At 44.6% G+C, this 22,715-nt stretch overlaps 1 protein-coding gene across 1 annotated transcript in view; it reads right to left on the bottom strand.

Annotated features, from left to right (window-relative positions):
• Window positions 1-14,948, bottom strand: part of sema6bb (sema domain, transmembrane domain (TM), and cytoplasmic domain, (semaphorin) 6Bb) — a 132,725-nt gene extending 117,777 nt beyond the window's left edge. The window contains exon 1 of the mRNA XM_034582850.1: window positions 13,922-14,948. The gene's annotated coding sequence lies outside the window, so the exon portion shown is untranslated. The remainder of the gene's footprint in view (window positions 1-13,921) is intronic.
• Between the last annotated feature and the right edge of the window lie 7,767 nt (window positions 14,949-22,715).

Here is a 22,715-nt window from a genome sequence, read left to right as displayed (position 1 = left end):
AATGACTCAACACGAGTGGGCAGTCTGATTTTTCACTCTTGTATGCCAGCAAACACTTTGGCCGGTTGGCTCACAACCATAACCCACTCTCTCCAAGTGTATGATCAGTCACATTAATGAGAATGCTAATGTGATGCAGAAAAATTAGTCCAGGTCCTTGGGGTTTGGTCTCCAGAGGCCTAGTTGGGAGAATAACTAGCTGCCTCTGCCGTGGACTCGCAGAGCCTTAACAAATAAAGCGACCCCGCTCTGATCTTTCCTGAGCGAGGCCAGTGAGACGCCTGACAACCATAACAACACATCCTGATGTACACACAGACTAAACAACAAAGCATGTCTTTAACCAGTCTCCTGTGTGTGTGTGTGTGAGCGTCTCCTGGCACTTAAGAAAGAAATCTAGTTCACCAAAACACAGCAGCAGCTTGGGGAACGGGGTCTGCTTTAAGATTTAACACTGCGTACTTACACATTCACTCCTACGCCTTAAGTCTAACCAGACATCGACTCCTCAGTGAAAACATTGGTGTTTGTTCGCGGAGCTGCTTTTACAGCCAGAAGTGTGTGCTTCTGCTTAAGCCTGTGTTTGTGTGTTTTTGTGTCTTAAACGTGTTTGATTTGTGCATCATCCTCTCTCTTTTCTCTTCCTCCCCAGGCTCTTCATTAGTTAGTGCATGGGCACTAAGGTGTGATACCTAAAACCAGCCAGAGGCTCAGCTTTACCGCTCCATACCCAGCCCAGGGTGGCTGGTGGTGAGCATCACCTCTTAGCTTCTGCTTTCGGTTTGGCTCGCTGCCTGGTGTAGCCGATGGTGCTAAGGTGCATTAATGAGCTACGCTTAGTGTGTGTGTGTGCATGTGTTAGTGCGTGTGTATATGCATGTGTGTTTGTATATGTGATGACTGAAGAGTCCTGCGGCTGCCACTTCACACTCCCCACTCCCCTCCTCCACTCCACTGTACAGGAATCAATTCATTTCAGTCAGGTGAGTGTTCGAGGTAATAGTCCTCGATTGCTGACGAGGTCTCCTCCACACGCACGCACACACACACACACACACACACACACACACACACACACACACACACACACACACACACACACACACACACACACACACATATATACATACACACATATGCATGCGCACACACACGCTTTCCACTCATTTCCCTATCTGTTCTGTTTCACACTTTTACATTTGTAATCCTCGCTCATTTGTAATTTTGCTTCTGCGTGTGAGCCTCAAGAGAGAGAAACTAATTTCAGGAGTGAAAAGGGATTATCAGATGCAAATGAAATCTCCCCACCTCCAGACAAAGATATGGATGTAGACTTTTCATAGGAACAAAAAAAAAAAAGTGTCTCAAAGCCTGCTTCTGCCTGGATGGCAACTCTCACGGAAGAAGCAAGTCAACTGCCACGCTGGCAATTACTCCTTATCAGCACCAGGGAACCAACTTGACAATGGCAGGGAAGTGCTGAGCTGATGGCCCATAAAACACAAGCAGAAGTGACGGTGGCGAGCATAATCAGCTTCCCTTCGTTCCTTTTTGTTAACTTTGTGAAGTGGCAAAAATGTATAAATAGGGAGTGAGGCAGGTCATTAGGCGTGTGTGCGTGTGTGTGCACGTGTGTGCGTGTGTGTGCGTGTGTGTGTGTGTGTGTGTGTGTGTGTGTGTGTGTGTGTGTCACATGCCACATAAGGCGTGTGAAGCATCCTAGCTTTTAAAACCGATTAGTGTTATTATATTAATGAAGGTTCCTCGCAGCGTCTTGGCCTTTTCTACTGTGGACTGACTCAGAGCTGCCACAACAAATACTCTTCATCCCATTTTCACTCACACCAGCTAGAGGACACTGTCATATTAACCTACCCACCTACCCTCACACACATACTCTGACACACATAACCCAACCCGCTCAATGACTAAACAAGCGGAGGAAACCATGGAGACACACACACAGTGAAGATGAAGAGACGGAGATGAAGACATGAAAAACGTCTGTGTTTGGAGCCAGCTGGTTATAGCCTGCAAGGCAGCAAATTAACCAACTGATTAAAATTTGAAAAGCGGCAAAGGAAATGAACATAATGCATCCAATTAACAGAAGAGACACGATAAATAACACGCTTCCAGCAGTCTTTACCTTTGACTTGAAAATAGCTCCAGAGGGGGATGATTTTACTGTGACACATTCACCACTTTGCTGCCATTTAGTCTGTATAGTTACGATGTGCATTGCTGTCTTTGTGGAGATCACCCTTAAAGTCAGAGGCTGGTCAAACAGAGATGAGACGCAGAGAGAAAGTTAGGGCGAACAAGACTGACACAGTAATTGGTCCTGGTGTCTTTAGAGCCTTATTTTATGAAAGGGGACAGAAATATGAACTAAGGAGCATACAGTGGAGGCCCGGAGTTTTCCATCCATTATGGTGGGAGCCTGGTGCTGTCCTCCTATTACGGCCTGAGCCCTGCAGAGCTTCAAAGCTACTTTGTTGTGGCCATTAATGGTGCTGATGACAGCGGAGAGGGCTCTCTATGCCAGGTGAAGCGGCCCGAGCCAAAAAAGCAGGGGAAAAATTAGAGAAGAAAGAAATTTTAAAAAATGTACAGGACTATATCGACCAGAGAGGAGTGACGTTGTCCGGCAGGCAAGTCATAAAAACTCATTCAAGAATTACTGCCATTTTAAAGTTTTGGCAGGAACAGCACTCACCAGTGTTTCTGTAACAAAGCACTCAGCTCCCTCCCTCAGGGTAGCACAATTAAAGACACGCTCATTGAGTCATCAATAACATAAAGATTGCGGCGAAAATAAGTTTCATTACGAGTCAGGAGCCTGCTGGGAAGGCAGGGGGGCAGATCTGAAAGTTTACTCATTGGCGTCATGTTCCTGTGATGACTTCCGTTATTTTGGCCAAGACCCCTGTTGCTGTTAAAGGAACAACATGGCTTTTATTGCCATTCTTCTCCAAAATGCATGTGAGTGGAAAAAGTCCGTCAGTGCTTTTTCCCTTGTTACAGCTTCCTTAAATGTTTCATGGTACATGACATGTCTCAGGCTCTCAGGCATTCTCTCTCTTGTTTATCGCTTCAGTTTAGACTCTGGGATTGAGTTTCCCGGTACTGCTACGACTGCACTGAGCCAGGGGAAAGCGCGTGGCTGGTTTTTGAAATGAAACAGACAGAACAAGCAAGGCTATTTATAAGAAGCAAGCGGATAATTGTTGAAAAGGTTAGAGTAGCCAGAGCAGACAACAAGTGAACTGCATGTTGATGCTCACACAGGATGTGGAGCCTGCATGGCGATGACGACAGCAGGCAAGGACAGGGTTCAAGAGAGTGCTTGATCAGGCAGGGGCGGGGCCAGAGGGGCCCTGGATCCGGCTGAAATCAGTTTGGCCCCTGTGTTGCCAGTAGTATTTTTTTTTTTAAATGCACGGCAAATACTGATGATACCAACAATAAATAGGACAATTTGTTACAAATTTTTATTTCTAAAGTTTTTTTGAAGTACACAATGTGCTTGAACAATGAACAATCAAATCAAAATATATTAAATGATGTGTAACAGAGCTAACAGTAAACAAGGAATGTGCATCTTACTGAATCAGAAACTGTGCATGGATGTTGGACATATAATTGGCCCCTCTGTTTAAATCGTCCCAGGGATCAAGGGAGAGTTTTTACTGAGGTATTTTGTCTAAATCAATACACAGTGAGCTAAAAACCATCTACAACACAACCACAATTGAATTAAGGCTTTGGCCTCATCAAAAGGCCAATATGCAGATGTCTTAATCCTAACAGTTGCCACCGCTTTGCTATTTTTAGAAGAGCGGGCAATACACAACAAAAGAACGTAATAACAACCCAATGTTTCCATTTTACCCAGCAGCAGAAAAATCATACGGTAACATTCCATAATTATAATAAAACAACCAAGCGCTCAAATGTCAAGGAGGATTAGAGTAATGTTTGATGTTTTGTCACATCAAACACAAACCAGCATAAACTGGAAAAGGAAACTTTTTGAGTAGTTTCTGTGTTTGTAGATTTTATATACACACACATAAAAACATATTGACAGAGACATGCTCACATACTCAGACAAGACGTAAGATATTTTAGCCAATTTGAACAAGTGGAGCAGAAATATCCAAAGTTGTTTTCACACTGAGTCAGTTTGTGCGGACACGTGCCATCCCCATCAAAAACTCGTAATAATGTCTGAGTGAGTGACGAGTCACGACAACTTGGAAAGACAACGAGATGTGCGGAAATAAAACCTTACATCCTGCCTCTGTCTGCTATGCTATGAAGACAATGTCTGGACCCAATTGTGTGGACATCCTCCAAAGTTCATATCTGAAAACACCTCAACAGCGGAGCACTGTGGTTGTCTTAAAAGAAAAGCTTTAAATAATGTCAATTAAATGGATATATTCAAACCATAAATATATCTTCCATCAGTTGGGGCAGCTAATATTTTACGTTCTTATTCAACCACATCATCAATTTCCTGCCTTCTCTCAACATACTCAGTCAATCAATCATTCCATCCCGAGTTTCCTTATCCCCCAACTCCCATCTGCCTGCCTTGCTCAGCCACCAGAGAAACTAAGATAGTCGAGCTCTGAGACCTGAAGGACCATGTATCATCTGACGACAGAGGCTGATAGATGCCTGACAGACTGCTAAACCGGGGGATGTGCTACATGAGTCACGCACAAACACTCCTCCGTCGTGCAGATAAGCGTTTTTGCACATGCATCCATCATCGCCATGTGGGAGGTGTGTGTATCTGTGTGCTTGTGTGTGTGTGTGTGTGTGTGTGTGTGTGTCACATGCTGGTCTGAGCAAGAAAAAGTGTCCATCTCAGTGGCGCCATGGGACAATGGAGGTGGCCGCTGCTCAGGCTCCGGGGCTGGATGATGATGAGGTGGGAGGATGTGGGATGACAGGGGCTGATACGGATGTTTGGAGCCAATCGAGCCATTGAAGACGGTGAATGTGCGGGAAAAGATCGACTGACTAGATATCACATACAACACAACAAAAAAAAACACAATTTGCTGTCTTTTGCCTTCTCCTGTCCACAGAAAGAAACATGTGAGCAAACAAGTGAGTGAAAGCGAATGGCGAAGCCCGGCCCGAGTTCTGAATGTCACAGTCAGTCACTGCAGCCTCTCTCTAAACGATGCAGACAGAGAGCCATTCTGATTGCCCCACCAGTCGAGCCAAGGGGTGAAAAACATTTACATGCAAATACGAGTGACCCTCTAGCTCCTGCGAGCACGCTAGCTATGGCATTCTGAATGCACAGTAACCACCGAAAAACCCTGCACAGAGGACTTGCCAATCAGCGGCTCCATTGTAACTGCACACAGGCTTTTGAAGTCGCTGTTATGTGTTTAGGATATCAATTATCTTTTTGCTTTTGTGCCTTATTGGTTTGTGACAGCCATTGTTACCGCGCCTTGTATCAAGTAAAATGAATGTTAATGAATTCAGAGAGGGACATGATGCACTGCATTAACAGATTTGCTGTGAAGAAGCTGAAATCCTCTATCATTTCCACATAACTCCTCAGTATACAGACCGTCGACCATCCTCACACAGTACTCATCTTCCGACAGCAGCGTTAATACCATGTAATCAATCATCCGCGTTCAGTTTGAACAATTATAATCCATTATAACAAAACATGCGTACGAACCACTCGTTTTCAGTGATTTAGTATCAGGGGACAGATTGCTGGTGGACTGGCTGGGCCTCCAGGGGTCTTGGACAAGGAGAGACCCCGGCTCACGTCCTGGCTGTCGGATACTTGGATCGGGATCCCACCTGCTGTCACCAGACCTGTTGCCTCCAGATGGGTCCTGGGTCTGTGATTCCCACCCTCAGAGAAGACACTCCTCCGCCTTTTCTTATTTCATCTCTTCAGCTCCGCATCAAACGTGACCCTCCCTTCATCCCTTCACAACTTATTAACAAAACCCAAATCACCCTCCTTTTTGTTCCGTAACCTTGACATTCAGGCTTTAAGCTCCACGTGTCTCATCACTCACTCACTGGCTCCATGCAGTTTCTTGGCTGAGATCCCCTCATTGTTTGTGCCAGAGTGTATTTGATTGCATGCACACATGCATGGAAGATGAGCGGACGCACTGCACAGCAAGACCTCTTTGATTCGGCGTGGCAGAGACCCAGAGCGAGGCTGTACATTAATTGGCGCTTCTGAGCCGTTAATTTAGGCGAGTGCGATCGAGGACCCACTTTTCAACAGCCAGCGAGGATGAATAAGCATCCTCTCAAGACCCCACCATTTTCCACCACTCCTTCCTTCTCTCAGCTCACCGCCTCTGTACTTTTCCTGATTACTTTACAATTCAGCTTCACCCACAAACCATCAACACCTCTGTGACCCCTCTTGCCTCCACTGCTCTTCATCCCTTTACCTTTACCAAGTGACGAGACACAGTGGGTCTCAGGCTACATTCATACTAGTGTTCTTTGTCCAGAGCAGCATTTTGTCTCTGTATCAAACCCTATGTTTTAAACCCTGTCCATACTAACACACCCGAAAATGTATATCACATGACCACTCATGTACACTGCGTGTGTGCCAGTGTAAACAGGAATTGTCTCCTACACATGTGGGGTAATTGTTTGATTGTAAAATGCAGAGTTTAATTGCACAACAGCTGTTAGCAAATACAACGGGGAACCTGAAGAATCAGCCAAGGCTACCATCAAAAATACCCAATCAGAAAGCAGTTGTGAGTGTCTGTCTGTCCAGACTTAAACGGGGCCAGCAGTGTTTCCAAACGTCTCCAAGTTTCAGCAGCTCTAAAGTTTGTAGTATTGTCAATGCCAAGCGTTGTCCGTAGCAGGGTTTCAAACAAAATGTATTAGTGTGGATGTAGCCTCAGTCTGTGCTTCATGCCTCCACTTTATAAACTGCAGTGAATCACAGTGTTCTTACTCTTTTTCGACCAGAGTATTTTTTTAGTTTTTTCAGCATGACTGACTCCCCCAGGTCACAGAACGAATTAAGCTGTTAATTACCTCAAAGCACAGAACAAGTGGTCGCTTGGCAGCAAACTGTTAAGACATTTTTTTAAAAAAGACTACAGTCACAAATGTGGAGGCAGAACACTGGTGAGATAAACAGAGGCCAGAATAACAACAGCTGAAGCCACAGCTCCAAAAGTAAACAAATTCGTCACCAGCCGGGACGGGCAATGCCAAATGAGCACATTCTCATTTTCTTTTTGCAGCTTCTCTGCAACCATAAAACTACAGGATGGAGACATTTGGGCTGGATGTTCCCCTCAGAAATGAATCAGCTATAAAACAACAGCATGATAATACCAGTCAGGCCCACAGGGCATGGTTGTTGTGTTTTTTTTCCAGATTCACACTGTGCAGATGTGGGAAATGATTCAGGATGTGTGTGACCAGTATCCTCTCCTCAAAGTCTCCGACCATACGGTGGTTAAACGGCGCCTTATTAGTTATCTGCTCAGCTATCACAGCAACCTGCCGTGGTAAATAAAACTGAGGAGGTGTACACACTCTGTCTGCAGCTGCTATAATAGAAATAAGTGTTGCTATTTATATCATGTCAGAGAAGAAAAATATTATAATTGCAGTATCGCTGCTAGCGCTGAATGTGCTGCTGTGGGCTTTTGGGGCTTGCGGTGGCTTGTTACTTAGCTTTGATTTTGTGTGTGTGTGTGTGTTTGTGTTTGTGTTTGTGTGTGTATGTTTGTCTGGCAATAAGTCCACAAATCATTGTTCCAGTGTGGTATATGGGACGGGCCTGTCCAGTCCCTTCCTGACCACGGTCCCTGATTAGTCTCTTCTTCTCCTGTTCACAAATGTGTAACAGAGACACAAAGTTTGTGTGTGTGCAGGTACATTATGGGGACTTGTCTTCCTTATGGGGGCAAATAGTCCCCATAATGTAAATCATTACATTAGCTATCCTAACCTTAACCCTAGTAAGTAACTATGGTTCCAGTTAGAGTAAGTTACCAGGAACTCAATGTAAGTCTATTTAATGTCTTCTGAAGTCATGGAGACCGTGTGTATGTGTGCGTGCGTGCGTGAGGAAGAGAAAAGGGGAGGAGCAGCTACGTGAGCGCAACTTAATGACCAGCAAACAGGCCGTGAAAACCATTCAGCTCAATCGTGTCGTGTCCAGGAAGTAAACGTCAATGTCCGTCTCTGTCATGTCTGTCTTTTCATCCCGTCTCCCACAGTATCACTCGTGGACCGCTGCCAGCAGGATGGAGGTTTTTTTTATACCCATGGAAATGTCTCACTTCTCACTGCTGCATAGAATGGAAGAAACCCTGGCGCCTACTTTATTCAGATATAGAAAAGACACAAACGCAAGAACACACTCTGCCATTGGAAAGTACAATAGGCCTACATGGGATGCCAGTTTTACCAACGGGAAGCATCTTTATTCAACAGCCACTTGGCCTTTGGTGATAGCTGCCGCATTCTCTGTTCTTGTCATACTGCGCCACCTCAGGCTTAAACAACATGATACCGCTCCCACTTCTCCAAGACATTCTGTCACAGTTAAAGGGCATAGACAAAAAAATATTGAAATCATACACTTTGCAAAGCCAGAGAGGAGGCCGGCCTGTGGCTGCCAATGACAGCAAGCAGAGAGAGTTTTCAAAGAAAAATGAAAGACTGCTTATTATTGACTATATCAGGCTTCCCTCTTTGAACTCCCTCATCTACTCGGAGCTGCTGTGGCGTAGCGCTGGATGTATAAGATCCACGAACAGACGGAGAAATGAGGGTGCGAGGAGGACATGGCTGGAAAAGAAAAACAAGTGATTAAAAGATAAAAGGGAGAGAGCAGATGACGAGGGAGCAGCAGTGTGTGATTAAATGGCGGAGGTGGTCCTGTTGGGCTGGAGCCCTTATTGCATTTTAATGGGGGGGCTGGATGATCCTTGACCCTATGTGTGGCAGCGGTAGCACCTTAGTGCGGCTCAAACTGCCAGGCTTGACGAGCCCCCCCGGAAGGCTTCACGGCCTTGAAAATGAGGTGTGTTATATGTGTGTGTGTGTATGAATGTGGGTGGGGGTGTGTGTGCATGTGTGAGGGCTCGCAGGGTCACAGGCAAACGTGTTTATCCTGCTGCTATGGCAACCCCTCACAGTAGCCTTGGGCAAATAACAACAAGCAGAGGCTGTGTGTGCGTGTCTGTGTGCGAGAGTGGGAGAATATGCGAAGAGGGGATTTAAAAAGACGAGGTGTGTGATTTAATATAAGTCTTCAATTTATACATTTCAAAGAGCGGTCCTGCTCTCTCCCCCCTCTCTCCTCACTCTCTCTCCCTCTCTACCCCCCCGAGTGCGGCTGGCCTGCACCTCAATCATCGGGCCCTTCCTTTCACCTTCTCTTTCTCCCAGCTCCACATGCTAAGTGGGAACATTGTTACGGTCAATTTGTCCCATTCAGGGTCACAGTGGGCAGTGTCCCTGCCCTGACAGCCCACAGACAGGGACCACACTGCCTGAGAGGCCTTGACATCAAGGTCCGGAGGAAAGTAAGGGGGAGACGGGGGGAGGAGGGAAGAAAGCGAAGGGCAACAGGGGAGGAGGGGGAGGGGGAGGGAAATACAGGAGTAGAGAGGTAATGAGGGGAGCAGCGGCATGGAGGCAGAAATGCGCGAAAAAAACAAGCGAGAGAAAGAATGACAGAAGGAAAAAAACGAGAGAAGGAGGCCGGGGTGCCAGGTTGAACACAAACCCCACAGACTGGGGCAGCTCAATAGTATTTCCTACCAGTCGGTCAATCACAGAGCAGACTGATGTAGATGGCGACAGCTCGGCTCACGACTAATCAATCTGCCTGAGTTTGGCCAAAACCCAGAGAAATACAAGGCGGACAAGCTCATGGGAGTCAGGGACGCAGGTGTTCACGCACAGATTTGGTGCAATATTGAAATGTAATTTGAGGAAATTAAATGTTTACTCTCGGGACTCATTTTTGCAAGTAGAAACATAAGTTGAGGGGGTCACTGAAAAGTTGGTCCGGGAAATAATATTTTCCTCCGGTACCCTCTGGAGGTATGTGGGGTTTTCATTGGACCTAATCCCAACCAACAAAATACTCCTGATTATAAACTGTTGACAAGGTGTTGATGTTGCAGAGTGTGAGGGTTTCTGGAAAGACACGTTCTCTAAAAAGTTTTGAAAAGTTATTTTTACAGCTGTGAGCAATGAAAGTCCATTAATCTCTATTGTATAAAACCTAAACATGCACCATGGTTAGATCCTGTACTGTTTGAGATCAGGGAGACAACATGCATCTCTGCAACAAGGGAGAGTTAACATGAGTAGATCACTTGAAAGTAGCACCTTAAAAACACAGACTACTTAAGAATAATCAAAGTTGAAGCAACAAAGGCTGAGATACATGTCTACTTTGTGTTGGTCAAGGTCCAAATACACCAGATCCTACATTTCCCACGATGCAACTCAATAGCCTCATTCATCAGAACTCCTCTTTTTGTTTCAAACCACACACGCAATTCCAAATCAGAGAAAACCCTGATGACATCAACTGGGTTATTTTTTTCTTACTTTGGAAGCCTCCCTACAAACCAGGCTTTGTTGTTACTCCTTGTGTAGTTATAAGTGTAGTGGCTTCTAACGTAGATGATAACATGGAGATAAAGAGGGGGTTTCTAACTAAAAGACCACTCTTGATAACCCGGGCCACATTCCCCCTCTCACCACTGGAAGGTTTTAACGCTTTAAAATCAAGTTTCAACATAATGTAAATTTTAACGCACAGAACAGATTCTAGAAATGATGAAACATTATTCCTTTACTTCGGCCCGAACTTGCTTTGAAATTAAATCTTTTTTTTTTTATTTCTACACTGGAGCTGCCCCAGGTCCACAGGTGATGTAAAGCCTCGGCGGGCTGCAGCACAGGGAGGTGGTGTTAGAGGGATTAAGTCCCTGTGTCAAGGCACCTGTTATTTCAGCGCATATGGGTCCAACACTTGCTCCAACGCAAGGGGTGCAGAGCGGCTGTTGGCGTCCGAAGCGAGGCACAAACAGGGCGTCCATTCAACCGAGGCTGGACGGTTCTGAATCACACTTGTATGGGGCACAGACAGACTGACTCACACACATGCACACGCACAAAAGTCCGAGGAGGACAGGAAGGCAAACAGACACAATGTGATGAACAATTTGCCTTATGTTTCTCTGTGTGATAAACACACACACACACACACAATCACTCAAACACTTCTTCAGGCTAATTGGCAGCTCACGGTGAAGACAGCAGGGATCTGTCAAGGACGTGCGCTTAAAGTGGGATGCTGCAGATCTCCCCCAAATTAACTAACTTTATAATAAATCACTGGGCACTGCTAGCCGAGGATTAGCCAAGCTCCAGCGAGCACTTTGTTAGGCTGCGAGGAGAAGCACTCAGGGAGGGGAGCAAACGCCGCCAAAAACTGACATCAGCACTGGGACCTTGGAACGGTACGAACCATCCCGCCTGGTTTCCTGGGCACACATTAGCCTCGTTATCAGAGTTCTCCATTGACACAAAAATCTTTCTCCGATATGAGGCTTGTACTTTGAGCAATTGTTTCGTCTTCTGATGGGGTTGTTTCACCAATTCTCACTTTTAGTGTTCAGGACATCAGCTCGATCGTCAGGTACACTGTTGCTATGATTGCTTTCCCTATGCTTGCCTCACATAATTCTCTGTGCAATCTTACCCCCCACTGAGTCATCTCTTTTGGCAGGAGCAGCGCTTCCTGCAGCCTGGTTATTTACATACTGACTGAGAAAAACATTTATCCCCCCCTCACCAGCACTTGCAGAAAGAAATTAAACCCATTTGAAGAAGCTTATGATAAATTCCTTCAATATCGCCAAAACAAAATTGGCTTTCGCAAAACTATTAGAGTTAAATCTTGACTATAGCATTTTGTTGTGGTTATTGAAAAATTTACAGCATATGTCATCGCCGCAGCTCCGAGGAGCCGTTTCTTGGTTTTGTTCTTTCCTCTATCTCCTGCTGGACCTAGTGAAAGTATAATACAATGTAATAAGTGTGATTTATAGTTGGATTTCCCCCTGTAACTTTCTATAGGGGGACCTAAAGCTCTGGCAACAGCATCACATGCTTCTGTTTGCAATTCTAAAGTCACGCTTTTGTCCTTTGCTCCCGCACAAATGTAAACTAGACCCAGCACAATAAGATCAGAGATCATATCAGAGGTGCAGTTCCTGTGTTGTCTACTAATTCCTTCCCTCTGATAGCACTTTGTCTTGTAATTACTGGTGGTGTGATGGGCCTATACAAGAGGATGTCAGGACATGTGAGGGAAAGGGGGGCGCCGCTCCTCCTCCGTCATGCCAAACAAAGCAACGACACAGAGATGATTAGACAATATCTAGTTTCATCTGCCTCTTGTTCCGTCGTTTAAAATTCTATCACCAACTACTGTTTCTCCCCTCTGTTGCCGTGGAAAAGGTCTGAAACAGAGTCCGGTGCAGTGCACCGCCCCCTCTCCCCAATGTAGCATGTGAGCGGCAGAGGAGAAGGATTTACTGTAAGTGTAAAAGTGTAACCTGCGGCAGAAACCCCCGCTCCCTGGCTGTCAGGAGTAGGTGACAGCCCTGAGGAGGTGGAATTAAAGAGGCTCTTGGCCTCCGAGGCAAAGTGACACAGTCAGAGTGACAGAGGGGTTAGTGGAGGTGCTGGTATCCCCTTGGCTGTGTCTACCCTCACACTGGACAAGGGGGACTGTCTCACTTTCTTTAGAAGTGTCTTTCTCTCCCTCGCTCTCTCTGTCCTCCTACCCTTCTCTCTCTCTCCCTCACACACACACACTGGGGCTCATTATAGAAAATCTCTGACCCTTGGGGACTTCACTTACTTCTCTGTCTCTCTTTCCAGTCCACAAACCTCGGCGTCGGACAAAAGGCAGCTGAAAGGCAATTTGAATTTGAAACAGGGGCCACAACAAAAACACTGCAGCTCCCAAATGGAGAAACTTTAGGAGACTTGGAGCCAGCCATTGAGACTCGGCGGGTTCTCGCACAAGAAGACAAGAAAAAAAAAAGGGATCCTGACACTATCCAACCGACGAGCTCAATGTACTGTAAAGACAGCAGCTACTGCAGAGGGAGAGGGAGGGATGGCAGAGCCTGGAGGCAGCAGTGGTGGTGGACACCAGGGGCCCAGCAGGTAGAACACACAGAAAAAGATCCACCAGCCAAACAAACAAGTGAGAAAGACACACATTAGACCGGTCCCATGGTGAAGAGAGGCTGTCTTTGTTTCTACACTTCTGCAACTTGAAAATTTGGTTTTTTTTTATTTGGATTTTAAATGATCTTAGCATGAAAAAGGGAAGCAACACATTTCAGATTGAAACCTGCTGGATTGAAGTGGGTGAGCCACACTGGGACGTGAGGACCGACAATAACTGTAACATTAGGTAACAAACGACGAATTTATAATCGATACACAACCACGAGTCTGGGTCGTGTCATTATCCAGTCACTGGGTGGATGAGTGAGGTGAGGCGCATCTCCAGCTTTCAGAAACCTGCGCGTTTCTATGCGTGGCTGCGAGCTACGCAGTATGAAATGGGAAAAAATTACACAATGAAAACCTGCCGTGGAGCCGAGACGTGACAGTGGTTCCAGCAGAGGATGCGTGGTGTGGTGCGATGGTTCGGTTCCGTTTAGAACCCCTCTGACTAAATGCCCTGGTCTGATCAGAGTCACTACAAAGCGTCGAGGCGCGGAGCCTGTGCCCAGAGCGCAGCGCACCGCGGCGACCACCACGAACCCCCCCCCCCACCCCCCCACCCAACCACAGCGCAGCCCGGGTCACTTACCTCTCTGGTTGTCCTGGAGGGTTGAGAGGTGCAGCCGAACTGTGAGCGAGTCAATTGTGTGTGTCCCACTGGCAACAACAACAACAACAACAACAAAAATCCGAGAGTGATCAGAGGAGAGCGCGGGCTCGTTAGTGCGCTGCCAGATCCTGCGCAGGGCTTTGTAAACTACTCCTCCCTGTCGCACCTGTCTCTGGCAAAAACTGATCCAGCGCGCCGGCCTGACATCCCCAGGACAACTGTCTCAGGGGGGTGTGGGGGGGGGGAGTTGTGTGTCCGTGCCCCCTGCTACTTTCAACACACACACACATGCGCACACTCACACACACACACGCGCGGCACCACCTGTCCCCCGGTGCAGAACAGCCCACAAAGAGCTTCTATGTCGCGCAACGACACATGGCAGTTCCCCGCTGTTGTGCTGGTCTCTGCAGCAGTACGACTCCCTCACAGACAGCCGCCCGAGACCCTCAAGTCATGTGGAGACGCTGCGAGCAGTGGATGATGAAATGAGGGGGGGTGGGGGGGTGCAAAATGCAATTATGACCCATCCAGCAACGTCACTGGCACCAAACCAGCTGCGACGTTTTTCGAAGATCACATCTGTCGCTCGCTGTTTGCTCGGCCCAGTTGTGTGTTATCAATCTCCTGTCACAATAGTTGCTCTATTTCGCCGCTGCAGCGCGCGACTGCTGCTCTGTCATTGCTGCGTCTCATTCCGGCTCGGAGGGGAGAGACTGTTCCTCCTGTCCGCTGATGCGCCCCACACGTCCACACACACACACACACACACACACACACACACACACAAAAAGCCGGGGGTCTGGATCCAGCGCGGGGAAAATACGCAAAGCCCCTCTCATCGGTTCACACAAGAAACAAATTGTTCCTCTTCCACGGGCTGCGCTCCGGAGCTCTGCTGAGGTGGGACCACGGCGTTGGTCTTCTAGCGGCAGTGTGAGCTACAGCATCTCCACCACTGCTCCCTGCTGTCATCCACCAGAGACTCCTGGAGCCTGTCAGTGCCAAAACCTGAAGCAGAATTACGCAGCGACTGGAATGGAATTGATTAACGTCTAATTGGGGTTTTCTTTTTCTTTTTTCTTTTTTGTGGAGGCGTTTAATCCCTGCAAGACCTCGCAAATGTCAAAGAAACTACATCCTCACATGGTCATTGTGCGTTGACCGGGTTTAACGGCTGCAGCATGACAAGCGAAATTGGTTTAAAAGTCCACCCGGGGCGCGCATGCACCTGAGAGGGAGCACTGTTCTTCTGTGCGGGTGCAGTTTAACCCAAGGGACAGTTACACTTATAAGACAACCGACGGTTTTGAAAATGTTTTTTTTGAAAGATTACAGTGCTGACGTTAAAATGAAACCACAAGGCGGATTCAAAGAGTCTTTCCAATAATGGTGACCTTTATAGTTAATATTTCTGGAGAGTCAAGTGGTGCAGCAACGTGGGAAGTACTCGAAAAAAGTCCCACTCAACACAACGTGGATTAAAACAATTTCCGAGGTGATAGATTCTGACAAACACTCATTCTCTTATGCATGATATTAGTTTCGCAACATTTTTATTTCGGGATTTTTCTTTGGCAGTATTACTATTGTTTGTGCATCTCTAATATTAAAAAGCAGCCCCTCTTGCAACGATAATAAATATTGACAGGAAAATGCATTGGATTTTTTAAAATCTAATTATAATTCCTCTGAGTCCTGTTTGCTGTAATGACATGAAATAATTCAGTGAACTCGAAAACATGTTTCCCTCCCTGAGTTTAAGGTCTCTCTGCATTTGCATCTTCTCATCGAGGCCTAAATTAACACAACAGAGGAATAATTTAGTCTCATTAAATCTCAATAAGCCTTCAGCGAATCATAATTGTTGCTCTTTGCAATTTGGAGTTTGTGTTTGATGTGGGTGTTCAATCATTTGTGGGTTTTTTCGGTGACTCTCCCACAAGCATTGTTCATCCTCATACTCAGCCCGCAGTACAAATGCCTGAGTAGCATATGGAAAAGCCTTCATGTGCAGCAGTGTCACTGGATAATACTGGTGCTGTGTTATGTGTGCTCGGGGCGTTAAGACCTCTCCACCAAATTGCTGGGAATCTAAGCCACTTTTAAGCTTTGATTCATGAATAATTAATTCCTGAAATAATGACTTGTACCGGATTGAAGGCTCATGTGTGTAGCTCCCTCTCTTTACCGTCTGTACTCCCAGGATCCCTTCTGATTCATTCGGTTATAATCATTGGTGCCAGAGCGGATGAGTCAACCTCTGATTTTCTGAGAAAAAGGCAAAAAAGTCCCCTGATATGACATAACGAAATGAAGCCTAGAGTTATTTTCTTCAAGATTTAAACCATAAACATATGAGCTCTGTATACCTAATGTGCATTAAAGAAGTAAAGGTCCTAAAATAGTTATTTTCTTTCATGTCAGCAGTGATTTTGGATGTTGGAAGGCTGCTTCTTTGCCAGTCGGTAAACAAATGATTATTGTTAAGCAGGTGACATTCTGTGGAGCTTAAAGCCGACTGTTATCTAACATTGATATTTTGTGGGCCTTTTTTTTGGTCCCGCTTGTTGTTTGCTGTTTTCTTTTTCCTTATCTGAATTTACACAGACAAAATGTGCCTGCACCAGCACTGTTATACTTTTCATACTGTTCACCTCATTATCCTGCCTGTGACTTTGTAGCCTCCACAATTAAAGCTTAAAAAGAGAGATTCTGCCGTCCGGTTAACTTTGCCCATGCAGGGTCTCCAGAGGACACCTAATGTAAGTCTTTGTACGACCTGACCGTAGTTACAAAAGAAGAAAGCGCTTTGACAGCAGTATCATTATTCAGGCTTCTATTAGGCGTCTGTTACTCTCACATACAAAACCATCATGTCCCATGTGTCTATAGGAACCTGAGGTGTTCTGTCTTTTCAGCCAAAGCATTGAGGACAAGGTAGCTTTGACTAGAGAGCAATCAATTCAATCTGTGTCCACCCTTTACAGAAAAAATGCACAAGGAGTTTCCCATCTGTGAGTGGGCCTGTGTGTGTGTTTGTTCAAAGCATGAGAACTCACACTTTTTATTGTCTTGTCCCAGCTGTTGAACTGCACTGTTACTCCATCCAAAGTCAGTGTTTGAAACAACTGCAGCTATTTTCTCTATTGATGTACTGTTAGCACGAACTTTACAAGTTTTGCTAAAGATCAGCCGCTTTAGCCTCTAGTGACAATTATGCAATAATGATAATTTTGCTGAACAGAAGTGCCACAATACAGCGATATCCATCTCCAGTTTGAAAACGTTACCTAAGAATAGTCTCCATCAGCTATTGGACCAAACAAGACTAAGTAAGTATTCTATTTACAAATTTGACCTTTCCATTTGTGAAACAGTTTTCAAAATTTTAAGGCACTCGTGCTTCACATTAGTATTTCCATTTTATTTAACTTTATCCATCTTTTCCACTACAATGCAGCAGGAAACCTTTTTCTTTATATTCACTTCATCTACGTCACACGTATAGCATTGCAGCCAACTCATATTTTAGGCTACATACAATAAATGTTATCTTTCTGGGAAAGAAACAGTAGTTATAGTAGTTTGCTTTGAAGTTAAAAAGTTCTATCTCAACCTGCTACGGTATTTAAGTGACGCCAACATGTTAATACTTCAGTATTTAATAAGATAGTAAAAGAACATCCTCGGAAAACAGAGTTATTTTGACTCTCTCACCACTATAGCTGCTTTGAGACATGCACTGAACTTCGCAGATCCTCCTTCTCTTTTCCAGAGGAGGTACCCGTGTAAACGCAAATGTCCGAGTGAGAGCCTCTGCAGTTTCTAAGGACTTTCTCCGCCAGGCCTCCGAGTATAGTGTTTGTAGAAAGTCGGCAGAATACGATGTTAAAAAGCTGTGTCACACACGTCGAAGACACTGACAAACATGTCAAAAGAGTTTCAGGCAATAAGAGCCAACACTTGAGTCTGTGGTTTGTAAAGAAAATCATGTGATCTCAAAGCGGAGTTACAGTAATACGTCACTTCCTGCCTCTGCCTGTTGCACACGACCGCTCCATCTCTCGCCTGAATAATGTGGATTTGTTGCTGTCGTGAAAAGCCTCTCGCTGCGTTGTGCATGTGTGAAAAGCAAACTGCAGGTAGCTCCAGACACAATTCTCCGGATTATTGTGATGATACCATTGTACTTTTGCTCAAGTAAAATTTGAATGCATGACTTTTACTTGTAAGAGAGTAGTGGTTGTATTTGACTTGTATTACAGCTTCCAAAATAGAAGTTATTCAGGGAAACCCTGCAGTGTAACACAGCATAGATGCAGGGAGGGAGGGAAGACTTCCACAATGACTCTCAGTGTACATACTGTAGTTACTGCTGACAGTACTCTATTCTAAAATTAAACTGCTCTCCAAAAGTTTTTTTTTTTAAATCCCTACATCAGCTTATTATTCTGTTTCCAGCTACTTTGCATACAAATGATTCAGGACACAGCAGCTTTGGGCCATGTGCAACAGAGGAACTTACACCATTTCATCTCCTGTCAAAGTTTGTGTGCTGGTGCAAAATAAATAAAGAAATGTTCATTTTGTTCATCCGCTCGCTTTCATCCCACTCGGTGTGTCAGTGCAGGCAGACTGGAGACCTGAGCCAGATAAAAGCAGAGGAGCTGCCATCAGAAAGCTTAGGAAAAAAAACATGCAGGCTTTGATGGGGAATGCACTTTTTAATCTTTCTACGACATGAGGGAACAGGGACGGGCAGCACAGCCATCCTCCCCCATGGGGCCTGTGTGTGTGTGTGTGTGTGTGTGTGTGTGTGTGTGTGTGTGTGTGTGTGTGTGTGTGTGTGTGTGTGTGTGTGTGTGTGTGTGTGTGTGTGTGTGTGTGTGTGGAGAAGGAGATATGCTTTGTGCAAGGCTCAGATGAGGCTTTTGTCTGCTAACTTCCATTTCACCCAAAGTATGAGCGCAAAATAAAGATTCCTCAGTCTCCGCTCTCTGTCACCATTTTCTGTCTCACATGCTTCACCAAGTTGCCAACAAAGACACATACACTGTGTGCAGGGTTCACGTGATCACACAAATAAAACAACCCAATAGTCTTTTTGTGCAAGTTGCTCATTGCCACCATAGACTGATGGGTGATGCGTCTCCACTATCCAGAAACGAAGCCAAAAATATCCCTGATAGGTTCATTGTCATCTTGTAACATAGGAAGCAGATGCACTGAGTGGGGCTGCAGTACTCTCCACTGGTGAGGGGCAGTAACTAAACAAAAAACTAATGTTACTTACTAACATGACATAAATTAATTAAGAAGCAATTTATAATAAAGAAAAAAAAAATATTTTCTGTTAAGTTAAATGATCTAAAGCTGGTGTAAAGTGTTGTTGGCTTTTCAAATTAATACAAAAATCCAGAATGTAACCCTGCACACTATTTAAAATATCATCGTTATGTAGACTTTGTCCCTGCATTCTCAAATCTGAATGACTTCCAGTGTCCATGGTCAAAGACGCCATTTGGAGCCAGAGTCTGCGCAGAAGCAATCGAGGGATGGCAGTGCGGCATCAAGGTCCCGCCCATACAAGCGCTCGACCAATCATGACATAGTCTCAGCTGTCATGACATTTCACCCATCATTAATAGCTTTATTGAAACCAAACTTACTAGCACTTGAACAAACATCAGTGTGATAAGAATACTGAGAACAAAGTAATTGATGTGTACTTTGACTTTTGGTCCATGTTCCATCCACTAACATGGAGGAGGCTGGGTTCATGACCTATACTGCAGCCAGCCACCAGGTGGCGATCAAGATGCTTTGGCTTAACTTTTAGGGAGCTGTCATGTTGTCCATCTTTAGATACAGTTTTTGAATACGACCAATATTAACGTTTTGTTGTTAAGCAACCAGTTATGGTCAAGTGAACAACATTCTTTTCAGCAAATGCCCCAAAACAAATAAACCTCAAAGTAACAACTAGAGGTACTAATCAGGAACAGAGCAAAGTCCACATAGGCAGGAGGACTTTCAATTCCAACTTTTTAAATAAGTACAATTTTTCTCAACAATATTTAGATAGAATTTCTTTTTAATTTGATTCAAATATTGAGATTTTTATGAAGAATCATGTTTGACCGAACACATCCAATGCAAAATTGTAAGAAGATACTTTTTTTTATTGTCATTGAGAGGAAAAATTTGAATTGTTAAATTAGTTGATTTGGTTACCAGATTTCCTTACCTCAAATTTAATATGCCTGATCCTAGCCTGTAGCACAGTGAGAATCTTCAGCAAAAGGAACAATAACAGAACCTGACCTTGATAGCGACAGTCCCTGGTGTGAGCCTGCTCCAGTATTCAAACACGACATTAAGGCAGAGAACACAGTTTGGAGTTGTTCTTCTTCTCAGTGTGACATGTAAACAGTGAACCACAAAAAGGTCTGAATAACAAAGGTTTGTTTGGCTGTGAATAGGAGCAACGGAAAGTCTGGCTTTCATAAATGATGGATGTTTTTTCATCTCCTGTATGTGAAAGCAAGCAAACTCGGTTTTATATTTACTGTTATATAACTTTTCTATTTTTTTTAGCAAATGCACAGCTATACAATTCATAAATTTAATTAATTATTCAGAGCAGAGTCCAAAGATGACACTGTAATTAATTAAAATGTTGATTACTTACACTTAATATGAGATAATTTACAGTTGATGTGTAAACAGACTTCCTCAACTTGTTGTAAATTAGTTGGGAGTATGACCTTTGTGTCACGCTGACGTACTGCAGAGGCGGCCATCAATCTGTCGTAATGAATGTGGTGCAGAGATGTCAAGGTGGAGGAAACGAGGCTGGATACGGAGTGTAAAGAAAAGGTGGAGAGAGGAGAAAGGATGAGGACTCTTTGCTATGAAGAGATTTGAAGAAAATGGCATTGGGAAAAAGGATAAAAGAAGCAAAACTGTTCTGAAAGGGAAGGGGATCGATACCAAAACATTCAGAGACTTCTTTTGTAATCAGAGAGGAGGGAGGGACAAAATCTCAGTCAGGAAAATCGACGTATACGAGATGGAAAGTATGCACTTTGCCTCACCTCTGTAAGTCACAACAGACGGGCCTTTTTGTTTGGAGAAGGGTCCCAGTAATGTGCCATCGCTGTCAAAACTCATACAATCAAAACACTAAAGAACCATAAATATTTCAGGGCCAGTCAGCTCTTTCCGTGTTTCCTCTCCACCTCCGCCGGGGCGGCTGACCCGTTGTCAGGGCTCCAGGGTGAAATACGCTCTCCAAACCAAACAGAGGAGACCCAGAGAAATAGAAAGGCAGCTGTCGCTATTCAAAAAAACAAAAGAAGCAATGGGAAATCATAAAACACAGTGTGAGGAAATTGTGCATATTCTGAGGAAGCACAGGAAAGACTACCTGTTGGCCGTGGCAGCTCTTTTTATGTGTTGCTCTTCATTTCGTATGTTGCGTTCGTTGACCTGGCATTTCCCTCTGACTGTGGTTACAAATCTTTTGGATTAGTATGTGTTTTTAAAGTCTACTACAGAGGTCCCACCACAAATCACTTTTCTAATATCCTTTAAGCTGAAGGCGCAACAGTCGTAAAAGGTCTGTAGCCAGTTAAGTTTTCCTCACAGGGCAATTTTACCCGAAAGATTAAAGACCGTTACTGTCGCAAAAAAACGTTCAATATGACTTTTATGAGCGTTCATTTTGAGCCTACACTTTGTAAATGAACATACTCTCTTGCAATGTTCAACTCTGATGCACACAATTAGATTAGTTTGAATATTTGGCCTGTGGCGAATGGACTAGACCTAAATTTCAAGGAAGTTTCCAAGGGCTTATTAACAAGAAAAACATGTATAGAATTAGCTTGATGCAGGCCGACTGTACGCTCTTACAATTCATCCAAATCCCGGGTATACAAAATAACTGCTCATAGCATGTGTCCATATTGGTTTTCATCAACTTAAATTGGAAAATTGATGCCTTGACATACTTGATACATTTTTCTAAATGTTGCCCAACTGCTATATTGTTACTAATACCTTGTTTCAGTTCCATATGATGCTGTCACATGCTTACAGTGAGCATCCTCTCCCTTTATCATTCCAGCATGACAGAGTGGTTCTCTTCACATAACGTATGCATTGGTTATGCCTTATTAATATGCTATTGGGCAAAATATAGCAAGGGCAAAGGTGCATATCCAGTTTCAACCTGGAGATGATTTGTCACCATGTTGTATGTTACAGATACCTCGCTTTGCAAGTCTCCGGAAATTATTTGCAGGATGTCGGACATAAGATTCCCATCAATGGCGTGGCGCAGAGGAAACCAAGCAGATCAGGTCAGCTATTAACGTATGGGGAGTCGTTTCTATAGTTTCAAGGCTGCAGACAATGAGGAGCAGGAGGCGTAAACAGGAGGGGAAATTAAGGTTTCTGTGAGGTAATCTGTTCCCAGTGCACCTGAGACTTTAGTACTAATACTAAACATGAAACAGAGCAAATGTTTTTCATTACGGTGCAATTGTGCTGCTGCTCTCACCGCTTAGCACAGACCAAGGCAAGCCTTCAACAAATGTGCTCTTTGATAATGATGGATTTCTTATTTAAACTATTAATTTTCCTTGTGAAATGCTGCATGGACCCAAAAACCCACCTGGGATTTGAACGTCTTAAATCTTTTATGGTGATCTCTTTGGCATCATTTGTTCGGTTTGTTGTGGTTTTTCATCGTCTTGTTTTTTTG

Source organism: Hippoglossus hippoglossus, chromosome 4 (genome assembly GCF_009819705.1).
Source record: "Hippoglossus hippoglossus isolate fHipHip1 chromosome 4, fHipHip1.pri, whole genome shotgun sequence".
In the NCBI taxonomy this organism is placed as follows: Eukaryota; Metazoa; Chordata; class Actinopteri; order Pleuronectiformes; family Pleuronectidae; genus Hippoglossus; species Hippoglossus hippoglossus.
The sequence above is the reverse complement of the archived record's forward strand: the minus strand, read 5'-3'. Positions and strand labels throughout refer to the sequence as shown.